Source organism: Hippopotamus amphibius, chromosome 4 (assembly GCF_030028045.1).
Source record: "Hippopotamus amphibius kiboko isolate mHipAmp2 chromosome 4, mHipAmp2.hap2, whole genome shotgun sequence".
NCBI lineage: Eukaryota > Metazoa > Chordata > Mammalia > Artiodactyla > Hippopotamidae > Hippopotamus > Hippopotamus amphibius.
The window spans coordinates 14,476,973-14,488,704 of NC_080189.1; positions in this window are offsets into that span (position 1 = coordinate 14,476,973).

The window sequence follows — 11,732 nt, forward strand, 5'->3', positions numbered from 1 at the left end:
GGTCAGGTCATGAATTAGTCAAATTTCTGTGGATACAGGTTCGTTGAGAAAAGTTGACACCTTTCCTAAGAAATCTAGCCTGCTGAGAAATGATTCCGAGATAAAGAGGAAAACCATACTAGCTGGGATTATCAAATTATTTTGCACTTTAGAATTTGCAAGACTAAGCTGACAAGCACCAGTAGTTGAACCTGCTTCAGACCTGCAAATAACGGTGTTTTTGTTCCTAATTCTATAATACAGAACTTATAACTTTTAAAAATTATTTTATTATTAATTAATTTATTTATTTTTGGTTGTACTGCAAGGCTTGCAGGATCTTAGTTCCCCAACCGGGATTGAACCCGAGTCCTAATCACTGGACTGCCAGGGAATTCCCTATATGGATTTTTTATTAATAAAATAAAAACCCTTCCACCACTCTGAGGGAAGACCTTCAGTAACCTTTTTACAGTACCTATTTGTAAAATAATTTGGTATCTATAATTAAGAATTAATAGTTGTAATACTGTATTAAGAACTCATGCTATTGAAAATGTTTCCACATCTAGGATTGTGCGTATTATGACTTAGTGTAGTCATGGTCATAGCTGAAGGTGCACTGAGGAGGCTGTTTCTGTAAGCTCCCTTCTGGTGAATCTTTAGCTGAAGCCGCTCCCATCCAGAAGTGCCCAAAGTTCACCCAAGTGCTGCTGCTGCTGGGGCCTTGCTGGGGACCACATGTACTCCCAGAGGGATGCAGGAGGCGAGGCGGAAGTGTTGGGTGTGAGGAGGAGAGAGACTTAAGCCTGTTTTTTGGTGTTCAGAAAGGAGGAAGAAGTTCTTCAGTAGCTGCCCTGTTGGCATGCAGTGGTGGGGAGAACGGTCTAGGCAGGACCCAGCTGGTGGTGGTAGGTCACTGCTGGAGTGTAGGTGGGTTGATGTTTGGAGCAGCTTTCTTTGTGTCTTGGAGAAAGCAGTGGAGGTTTACATGTAAGCCAGTCCTTAACGCGTGTTGCTGCCTGGTCACTGCCTGCATGGAGAGGGAGCTCTTTCTGTGTGCTTGCCGACTGCAGAAAGTTGGGGGGCCACCGGTGATGGCTGAAACTTGTTTTCTCATTTGCACAAAACTACAACCTCAACGTCTTTCCCGCCACCACTCACAATAAGTGATGTTTACCTCTGTGACTAACTCCTCTGGACATTCACAGGAGATTAGTTTTTAAAAAGGATGGGGGGGAAGTGAAGCAAATCCTGCCAAAGATTTGGGGGAGGGAGGAGGTACGCTCTCAAAGGTGTTTGTCGTTGTTCATGCTCTTGGAATGTCCAGGTCTGCTTTCTGGCTGCACAGTATAATAGCAAAGCCCATCTCACTTTTGTGAGCTGATGTCAATGTGAACAGAAGTGACCTGTATCACTTGCAGATGAAAGTCTTAAGAGTCGGTCCATGGTTTTCCTCATTCCCCCACTCTCCTATCTCAATGGATAATTTCTGAGGAGGTGGCGGTTGTACTGGCCTGGGTCACGGTGTGACGAGAGATGCAGTGGAACACTCAGCTGACCTCTGAGGGACCTGGGACGCCAGCTGTGGGGTGAAAAGCCACAGGGATTTTGGGTCTTCGTGTTGTCACGGTGTAACAGCCAGTCCTGTGTTGAAATTATCTGTTTAAAGGAATTGACTGTCATTTTATAAGGAAAACTAAGTAAAAGACTTTCAGTATTTGAGATATTCATTTATTTTTACAATACGTTTTAGGTACCTCTATTCAGGGTAATCAAGTAAGAAAGTAAATTGTGGGACTTTCCTGGTGGCGCAGTGGTTAAGAATCTGCCTGCCATTGCAGGGGACACGGGTTTGATCTTTGGTCCGGGAAGATCCCATATGCTGTGGAGCAGCTAAGCTGTGCGCCACAGCTACTGAGCCTGTGCTCTAGAGCCCGAGAGCCACAACCACTGAGCATGCATGCCACAACTACTGAAGCCCGCGTGCCTAGAGCCTGTGCTCCGCCACCTCAGTGAGAAGCCTGCACACCACAATGAAGAGTAGCTGCTGCTTGCTGCAACTAGAGAAAGCCCACGATCAGCAACAAAGACCCAACACAGTCAAAATAAGTAATAAATAAATAAATCTATTAAAAAAATAAATTGTAAGGTGATCAAATAAATTGTACTGATAAACATAAATAAACTTTATCTTTTAAAATTGATATATGGTATACAGACATTATTAGGAAAAGCATTATTACAAACTTGCTTTTTTGCCTGCTCTGGTAAGTATTACTAATGAAAATATGTAATTGTATTAGAATGAGATTTTGTACTGTAGTTTTTTTTTTGTTTGTTTTGTTTTTACTGTAGTTTTTAAATATGTCAGAAGCACTTTAGTTGTGAATTGAATAGCTAGATGATAAGTTTTTAAAGATCTCTCAAGCACTGGAAGCCATTTCTAAGGATTGCATAGGTTTGTACAGGAAAGGGATTTAACCTCTAAGTAGGAAAAGAATCTTTAAAATTTTAAAAATTTAATAAGCCAATGCTTATTTCTTTGTATTGACTGGCAGGAAGAGATACATTGCTGATAATAGAAAATACTTAAGATCTTCCTTCACCAGAACTAACCAGGTCTTAATGTAGCTCTCTTATCAGTGCACAGAAGAAATATGCCCTATAGTACCTAAACAAATAAGTTCAAGTGACATGCTTTCTTTCCTTTTAGTTCCCCTCAAATACTTCAAAATTGACTTCCAGAAAGCTTGTCCCTGCTCTGTCTTTGCCAACAGTGATCATAATCTAAAATGTAAAATTATGAATTTCTAAGAAAAAAAGATTTGTTTAAAGGAAGATGCTGATGATATATTTGCTCTCTTGTAAATGGCTTATTTTGTTTTTCTTATGTAGATGCAGGTGTAAGAACTCACTTTCTTCCCCTACCCTTGCCTTCTGTGTTAAAATTGTGTTAATGGATAATGTTTTTAATAAGATGAGGTAACCATTTGTTTTACAGATATTTGAGTCCCTGCCAGCACTGTACTAGCACCGAGGTGCTGTGAGCACAGATGTGGCGGAAACAGTGCTCACCAAAGTAGTTCACACGATCTCCTCCATTTCCAAACTTCTTTACGGTGAAGTTGGGTCCATGTGACTCAGACCCCTGCTGCACTCCTCCTCTATCCCTTCTCCTGTGATGGAGATGTTGGAAGACACATGCTGAATTGGCAGTTACAAGATGGAGGGATCTTGGGTCCCCAAGTCACTGGAGAGGAGAGCCCCTTCACCCCAAATCAAATTTTGCATGAAGAAGAGATTCATTGAGATTTTCGAGTCTTTTTTTGTTTTGCTTTTTGCCGATGTAGCCTGGCATGAAATATCCTAATACAATAGTGGTAGTCCTTTTCTTTATGGAGTTAGAGATATTTGTGTGATTTCCCCCCCCCCCCCGACCGAGAAATGGCATGCAGTATCTTAGTTCCCTGACCAGGGATTGAGCCTGCGCCCCCTGCAATGGAAGTTCGGAGTCCTAGCTACTGGACCACGAGGGAAGTCCCTCATTGTGAAAGCTCTTGAACAGGGGATCTCTGCTAATGACTTCATTGAATGCATGGTGTGCCAGGCCCCGTGCTTAGCACTTCATTCATTTCTCCTTTACTCCTTAGAGCAATCTGAGGTGACGGGTAATCTCTGTTTTACAATGGTGGAAACTGAAACTTTACTTTAAATCATTTGCCTGTGGTTTCACAGTTGATAAGCTGTGGAGCATGCTTCAAACTTAGCACCTTCTGATTAAAGGCTGGACTCAGGTAGACTGTGCCACCTGTAGTGGACCTGCCCCATCCTACCAAAAGTGCATTGCCAGGGTCTGCCGGTGACAGTCCTGCCACACTCAGGAACTGCAGGGGACTTTACTCCCATGTCCTTGGCCTTTCGTGGCAATAGGTGGAATTGATCATTGTTCCCCTCAATCTTGAACGTTATTTTACACTGGTGTTTCTCAAATCATTCACGGTAAAAAGATTAGTTGTCTTAAAAAAAGAAAAAAATCCAATTCATCACGGGCCTTCTGTGAGAGGCACAACTTCCCGGGTGGTCCAGTGGGTAAGACTTCTCACTCCCAATGCAAGGAGCCAGGTCAGGGAACTAGATCCCACATGCACAATGCAACTAGGAGTCTATACCACAACAACAAGATCCTGCGTGCTGCGACTAAGACCGGCACAGCCAAAATAAACAAACATTAAAAAAAAAAGAAAAATGGCACGGAAAACAGTCTTCAAAGTACAATCCCAAAGTTGTTATTGGTTTTGACAGGCATAGGATTGGATGTTGTGGCAATGCCTAATTGATACAAAGGTTTCTAAATGCTCTGGTTTCTGTACTTCCTTGGCCTGGGACCAGGGATGGTGTGCAGACCCCTCCTTAGCAGCATTGGTTGACACCAACTTAGTTATGATTTCTTCTGACTTGGTACTCCTTCCTTTTCCTCCCTCTAATTATGGGCATTCCTTAAGGCATCTAGGAATTCCTTTGGCATTTCCACTTCTGCTTTAGATCTCTGTGGTCACCCGCTACTAAGGCTTTGGGTGATGAAGCTTGAAGAGATGGTGGGAACAACAGATCGGTTCTAGTCTATGATGCTTAAGTGTCAGTCTGTGGATTGATGTGTGAGAATCTCCTTATGCTTTGAAGAGATTTCTAACAAGTACAAATTATGGGTCCTGTTCCAGACAGACCTATTGAAGCAGAGCTCAGTAGGTTCCCAGGACCTGGGAACCTGTGTGTTTAGCAGGTGTTGTGGCCCAACCCATGCACAGCCAGGATGCAGACACATTGCCTAGTCCAGCCTTCTCTTTTCCCAGTTGAGAATACTAAAGCCTCCACCCCCAAGTTGAAATGACTTGCCAGGTTCATATTGTCAATGGTCAGGGCAGGACTTAAACCCCTCAAGGGGCTACCTGAGTAATAGCCACATCCCTGCATGTGTTGAAATGTTATGGAAAGTCAGTGTATAGGGACTTCCCTGGTGGCGCAGTGGTTAAGAATCTGCCTGCCAGTGCAGGGGACACAGGTTCAATCTCTGGGCAGGGAAGATCCCACATGCCCCTGAGCAACTAAGCCAATGTGCCACAACTACTGAGGCCGAGTGCTGCAACTACTGAAGCCCACGTGCCCATGCTCCGCAACAAGAGAAACCACCACAATGAGAAGACCGCACACTACAACGAAGAGTAGCCCCCCACTCACAGCAACGAAAACCCTACGCGGCCAAAAAAAAAAAAAAAGACAATATGTACAAGATCATGTTGAGAGAGTCACTTTGCATGGGATAGCAAGTGATTTTAATAGTCAAGCTTCTCTGTAATTTAATTTTTTCTTCAGTGTGCAGCAGAAGAAAGAATTATTAAAAATGCTACATTGGGGAAAGAATCAGCTTTTCTAAAGCCAGTGTTTCTCACTGGGTTTTTTTGTTTGTTTTGTTTTTTCTTGCTTTTTGCAAGTGACAAATCCCTTTCTCAGTTGTTTCTGAGTAATACATAATTTTAGTAATTCAGGGATTTAAAAAAAGTGTTTCAGTGTTTTTGTACAGTATACATACAATGGTTAAAGTTAAAAAGCGATACTCAGGGCTGATAAAGTATTAAAGATTGTATTATGAAATTTGCTTAAAATGCAATTATGTTCTCCTTAGGCCCTTTTGAGCTCATTTTAAAACACTTTTTAACAGCTTTAGTGAGATATAATTCACGTACCATACAATTCACACATTTAAGTACACAATCAATGGGTTTTGCTATAATACATTATTAATTTTTCAAAAAATTGTGGTAAAATATATATAATGTAAAATTGGCCATCAACCATCTTTAAGTGTACAATTCAGTGGCATTAGTTACATTCACAATACTGTGCACCTGGCACCAAGAGTGAAATTCTTTATTTATGTTCAGATATACTGATTTTTCCCCCACTACAATGAAATTATTATTTATGTTAAAATGTTGCTGAATTTTAAAATAACCTATGTTTTGCTTTGGAAACATATAGACAGTAAAATACTGACAGGCAATTGCCACACACACAAGCTCTTATATGGGGAATGCCTATTTCTTGTACTTTTGGAAAAAATAACTGGTTTGGTGTTTCTACAAATGTCATAAATTTTATTTTTGTAATTGAAATTTCATTTCTACATTAGATGAGGTTTCAGGCTGCTATTTGCAAGTGACTTTCTGAAAAGTAACGTGTTACGTGTGGATAATTCTATTTCCCCCCAAATGAAAAACTAATTGAATATAATTCTCTCTTTTAAATGTTGGTCTTCCAAGTCCTAGAGACATCTTGATACACTGTGTAAGAATAAGTAAATGCAAGTCTAAATGATAGGTAAAAGCAACTTCTATTCAGGTGAAGAACAAACTTTGGATGATTTTGCAGAATTACCACCTATTTTTTTTTTAACAACATTAAAAAAAATTATTTATTGGTTGCGATAGGTCTTCGTTGCCACAAGCGGGCCTTCTCTAGTTGTGAGCGAGTCTACTCTTCATTGTGGTGCATGGGCTTCTCATTGTGGTGGCTTCTCTTGCTGTGGAGCACGGGCTCTAGGTGCTTGGGCTTCAGCAGTTGTGGCACACGGGCTTAGTTGTTCCATTCCCGGACCAGGGATGGAACCCGAGTCCCCTGCACTGGCAGGAGGATTCTTAACTGCTGCACCACCAGGGACGTTCCCAGAATTACCACCTATTCTGTGCTACTTATTAACTCGTACTTTACTTTCAGCATTCCTGGTACTCCCAGTCTTTGGCAATTATTTGGGGGTATAAATTAAACAATGTATGGTTAAGAATAAACACAAAAGCAACTGTATGATGTCAAAAACACTTTAGGACTTCCCTGGTGGTGCAGTGGTTAAGAATCCGCCTGCCAATACAGGGGACACGGGTTTGATCTCTGGTCTGGGAAGATCCTACGTCTGCTGTGGAGCAACTAAGCCCGTGCGCCACAGCTACTGAAGCCTGTGTGCCATAGAGCCCGTACTCTGCAACAAGAGAAGCCACTGCAATGAGAAGCCCACTCACCGCCGCGAAGAGTAGCCCCCTCTTGCCACAACTAGAGAAAAGCCCACACGCAGCAACCCAAACGCAGCCAAAAATAAAAATAATTAAAATTAAAAAAAAAAAAAACCACTTTAGCAGCTCTCCTTCTGCTGATGGTAAACCAACTAGTAAATCATTTGTGAATTGTAAAATCTACACATGTTCATTCAAGAATCGGTCATAGGCTCTTGAAGAGATTATACTGATATTGTTGAAAATGAAAAAAATTAAGCAGGTGCTGTTATTGCCTTTGGTGATATGAATCCTCAGAACCTCTTCTCAGTCACCTGGAGGTTTGCAACGTACCGGCAGGGAGCACAGATGCGTGCTGCTGGCCAAGTTCTTTCCCATCCTCTCAATCTAAATCTTGGGCTGCGATGGCTCAACATCAGGCTGGTAGAAGCCAGCCTGGTTTGCCCTGGATCAGCCACGTCACCTTACATATGAGGGAAATGGAGTTTCTACATCATCATCCCAGAGCATTCATCTGGACCGGTCGTATTTCAGGCACAGCTCCTCCGTAATCCCCTGCAGTTAGATAGGACTCGCCCAATCCACCCAACCTGCTACCTTTTCTCCACCCTGCCCCTTCCCCACTGCCTTCTCTACCCTTCAGCTTCTTTTATAGAGCTGCACAACTTTACTTTGAAGGATATTGAAATGTTTGTAGGTGAGTTTATTTTTTGGCTGTGCTGGGTCTCCTTCGTTGCAGTGTGCAGGCTTCTCTAGCTGTGGCGTGAGGGCTCCAGAGTGCATGGACTCTGTAGCTGAGGTGCGTGGGCTTAGTTGATCCATGGCATGTGGGATCTTAGTTCCTCGACCAGGGATCAAACCTGCGTCCTCTCTTTTAAAGGCAGATTCTTAACCACTGGACCACCAGGGAAGTCCCTATGTGAGTTTATCTTGCGGTGAGTGTGTTTTGTGTGTGTGTGTTTAGAGCATGACGAGGGGTTAATACGATGGAGCCCAATTCTAGTACTGGTCATTATCTGAGAGCGAGTACAGCATAATTGCTAAGAGTGGGCTCTGGGGCCAGATGAATTGGGTTTGAATCCTGGTCCTGCCACTTACTAGCTGTGTGACCTGAATCTCAGTGTCTCATAGTCTCATTAAAAAAAAAAAAAAAAAATTTGTTTATTTATTGGCTGTGTTGGGTCTTTGTTGCTGCACACAGGCTTTCTCTAGTTTCAGAGAGTGGGGGCTACTCTTTGTTGCAGTGGTCAGGCTTCTCATTGCAGTGGCTTCTCTTGCTGTGGAGCACAGGCTCCAGGTGCACGGGCTTCAGTAGTTGTGGCACATGGGCTCAGTAGTTGTGGCTCTCAGGCTCTAGAGCTCAGGCTCAGTAGTTGTGGCACATGGGCTTCATTGCTCCTCGGCATGTGGGATCTTCCTGGACGTCCCAGAGCAGGGCTCGAACCCGTGTCCCCTGCATTGGCAGGCTGATTCTTAACCACTACGCCACCAGGGAAGCCCTTCTCATTTTTTAAATAGGAATTACAAATAGTACCTATTTCAAAAGATATTTGACAGGATGCACTGACAGTATAAATAAAATGATTGGGGAACTCCCTGGTTGTCCAATGGTTAGCACCCTGCACTTCCACTGCAGGGGGCTGGGTTCCATCCCTGGTAAGGGAACTAAGATCCTGCAAGCCATGTGGCAAAAAAAGAAAAAGAGAAAAAGCCTGATACAGTGCCAGGCACATAGTAATTGCTGTAAGTGTTTGCCGTTATTATTGCCATAGTAGTACTATTACTGTTACTAGTAATAGACCTTTTCAGTAACAGAGTGGGGAAAAGATTCAGGAATAATATATGAACAATGAAATATTAACTGAAAGATTTTCTCATGCATGGAAATGTACTTGACACTGGCAGACGAAATAAACATTCATAATCTTTTTAAAATTAACTTCTATTGGAGTATAGTTGCTTTACAATGTTGTGTTAGTTTCTGCTGTACAGCAAAATGAATCAACCATACATATACATGTATCCCCTCTCTTTTGGATTTCCTTCCCATTCAGGTCACCACAGTGCATTGAGTAGAGTTCCCTGCGCTATATAATATGTTCTCATTAGTTATCTATTTTATACATATATAATCTTTTCATTCTTCCAAAGTATCCCTTTCGGAACTTAATTTCATATCACTCACTCGTTAACAACTATACAGCTTCGGGGATGTGAGAAAAGTGCCAGCATTCAGTTAACACAGTGCCTTCCTGGACCATGGCTCTAAAGCAGAGCCTGCCTGAGCGAGCTTCATAGGGTGGTAAGAGCCAGCTCTGAGCTTCAGAAAAGCCTGCGCCTCTTTTCAGAGCAGATCTTTGTATGCCCTCAGCCGGGGAAGCTGCTTCACTCTGCTTGGCCTTTCCAGCACTTCTGTCCCAGCACCATCATCTCAACAGGAGCCCACGCTGGTTAATGACAGGTTGCTAGTGTTCAGGTGACCTTGTTCTCACATGTGTAACCAGTTGGTAGGAATATTTCAATTCCAGATAACCTGCAGAGTGCACCCTCCTAGAAGCTGATGAGGTTTTCGAGTATTGGTTGAGACTGATGTGCAGATAAGTGAAGGAGAATTGGTGTGAACCATTAATCTCATATCCTGCTCAGCCCCTCTCTTCTCTACATACTTTCCCCTATCCACTGTTTTCCTTCCTCTTTTTTTTTCCAATTTTTTTTTATTGGAGTATAATTGCTTTACAATGTGTTAGTTTCTGCTGTACAATGAAGTGAGTCAGCTACATGTATACATATACCCTCTCCCTCTTGGACCGACCTCCCTCCCTCCCCCACACCCCCATCCCACCCACGTAGGTCGTCACAGAGCACCAAGCTGAGCTTCCTGTGCTTTATAGCAGGTTCCCACTAGTTATTTTACCCATGTCAGTGTATATATGTCAATCCTAATCTCCCAATTCGTCCCACCCTCCCCATCCCCACTGTGTCCACAAGTCTGTTCTCTACATCTTTGTCTCTATTCCTGCCCTGCAAATAGGTTCATCTGTACCATTTTTCTAGATTCCACATATAGGCGTTAATATAGGATATTTGTTTTTCTCTTTTTGGCTTACTTCACTCTGTATGACAGACTCCAGGTCCATCCACATCTCTACAAATGACCCAATTTTGTTCCTTTTTATGGCTGAGTCGTATTCCATTGTATATATGTACCACATCTTCTTTATCTATTCATGCATTGATGGACATTTAGGTTGTTTCCGTGTTCTGGGTATTGCAAATAGCACTGTAATGAACACTGGGGGTACTTGTGTCCTTTTGAATTATGATTTTCTCAGGATATATGCCCAGTAGTGGAATTGTTTGGTCATATGGTAGCTCTATTTTTTGTTTTTTGTTTTTTTTTATTTTTTATTTTTTTTTATTTTTTCCGGTGGGGTACACCAAGTTCAATCATCTGTTTTTATACACATATCCCCGTATTCCCTCCCTCCCTTGACTCCCCCCCCCGCCCTCCCTCGAGTCCCCCCCACCCTCCCCATCCCAGTCCTCTAAGGCATCTTCCATACTGTTCTCTACAGTGGCTGTATCAATTTATATTCCCATCAACAGTGCAAAAGGATTCCCTTTTCTCCACACCCTCTCCAGCATTTATTTTTTGTAGATTTTGTGATGATGGCCATTCTGACCGGTGTGAGGTGAGACCTCATCGTAGTTTTGATTTGCATTTCTCTAATAATTAGTGAATTTGAGCATATTTTCATGTTTCTGTTGGCCATCTGTATGTCTTCTTTGGTGAAATGTCTATTTAGGTCTTCCGCCCATTTTTTAATTGGATTGTTTGTTTTTTGATATTGAGTTCCATGAGCTGTTTGTACATTTTGGAGATTAATCCTTTGTCTGTTGCTTCATTTGCAGATATTTTCTCCCATTCTGAGGGTTGTCTTTTCGTCTTGTTTATGGTTTCCTTTGCTGTGCAAAAGCTTTGAAGTTTAATTCCTTCCCCTTCTTAATGACTGTCTGCTCACTGCCTCCTCTGAAAACTGCCCGGTGGCTTGTATTCCTGATCTGCCTTGTGAATTCCTGCTTCTCGTAACCTTTAGAACAAGAATATACATGTGAAAAAAGGTTAATCTGCTTTGATGAATTTATTATTTCTGGCTTATACTAGATTCCCCTCATGTTTAAAAAAGGTAGGTTGGGGCTTCCCTGGTGGTGCAGTGGTTAAGAATCCGCCTGCCAGTGCATGGGACACGGGTTCGAGCCCTGGTCTGGGAAGATCCCACATGCCGCGGAGCAACGAAGCCCATGCACCACAACTACTGAGCCTGCGCTCTAGAACCCAGGTGCCACAACTACTGAAGCCTGCAGGCCTAGAGTCCGTGCTCTGCAGCAAGGGAAGCCACTGCAAGAAGAAGCCTGCACATTGCAATGAAGAGTAACCCCTGCTCTCCACAACTACAGAAAGCCTGCGCACAGCAACAAAGACCCAATGCAGCCAATAAATAAAAATTAAAATAAATAAATAAATTTAATAAAAAATAAAAAAAATAAAAAAGGTAGGTTGTTCATTTCAGCAATAAATATATATTGCTGTGAATTAAAATGTAATTAATTCTCTTTGGTTACACTCCCATCCTCACCTAACCTCTGTAGAGTAGTAGTTCTCAAGGTTTATGGTGAGGAGAATCACCT